Genomic DNA, 1,416 nt, shown 5'->3' on the forward strand with positions numbered 1-1,416 from the left:
CCCTTTCTTTAAATGAAACGTCCCATGTTTGGTTATGATGAGCAGTGGAATTGGTCATGTTAAATGCATGTTTAAACAGCAAAAGCAGTATTTGACAATTAAACATAACCTGATTGGCGGGGGGAGACACACCAAACTAAAAGAGTTTATGTAAATTCACAATATTAAAGCATATGCAGAACACTTTATATATACACAGTATTCTGTAAAAAGCTTGAACCTCTTCAAATAGATTTTACACCATTTTTATCAACATGCAAAACTTTTTTCTTTTTGCAGTGGTCACCTTTGGCAAGTAAATGACCATGTGTAACAGTTTTTTCAGACTTTTTTTCTGACGTTTGTTTCTTCCTTCAGTCTGACTTGCATGATTTCTTGTTCCAGAGTTTCTAAACTCCACTGCATCCCAACTAGGATTAAATTAATTGTGCTTCCATGGTTATTAACAATGGTTATGGGTAATATAGATGTGTACCAGCAGTGGTTATTAACAGTGCTCAAGGAGCCCTGCATCTTTACAGTATTTTATATGGTATTCACTTTAAAGTGTTTAAGCACAGAAGTGTTGCCCAGAATTCAGTTGGCTCACAATTTTTTAAGTCTAATTTTTTTTTTTTTTTCCCCCCTAAGGTAATAAGATTCATATACAAGATGTCTACAGTGTTTCTAATCAGCCTGGCTGCACGCAAGTGGCACCTTATTTCTGTTGTAGTTTTTAAAGGCTGCAGAAAGGGCTGCTGCTTAGAAATGCAGCTCGTGTCCGTGATGATATGCTAGGTTTGTATTGTTGAAGGAACTCCTGCCTTGTACGTTCTGTGACCTGTTTCTATTTATTTTTCCACTTATATTCTAATGGTGTGACTTTTAGCTTTAATACACGTTGGAATATGTTATATTTGATTTACTATTAATATTATTCTTTCTGTTTTTAGGTTGTGAGGACAGCAAGTAGGCCCCTGGCAGCTGGGGAGATCTCCACTTTTCAGTCCTTTGTTTTTCTTGGGGGACAGCTTAGCTTGGCGCTTTATCTGCTTCTCTGTCTGAATTACTATAGGTGATGTATACCTTCTTTTTTGTTTTTTTAAAATTTGATTCCAAGTCCAGAGTTAAGTATAGTTAGTCTCAGCAGAAAAGGTATTGGGTGTGGAAGGAAGAGGTTATTAGCCACAGAATGGTATTTGAAAGTAAAAGAATGAGTTCAAGGCTATATGCAGCTCCTCTAACGCTGCACTATTATCTTACGATCTTTAGACTGGCAAACAATAAACCTCTTGCTACTTTTTACAGTATCGTTCTGGGAGCAGCCTCTTTGTCTCTTGTGATCGCCTACCCTCTGATGAAAAGAATAACCTATTGGCCACAGTTAGTTTTGGGTGAGCTGGAAATGTTGTTACTATTTTTTTCCTCAGATGTAGT

The sequence above is a fragment of the Athene cunicularia genome, assembly GCF_003259725.1.
Source record: "Athene cunicularia isolate RWA chromosome 11 unlocalized genomic scaffold, athCun1 chr11_part1, whole genome shotgun sequence".
In the NCBI taxonomy this organism is placed as follows: Eukaryota; Metazoa; Chordata; class Aves; order Strigiformes; family Strigidae; genus Athene; species Athene cunicularia.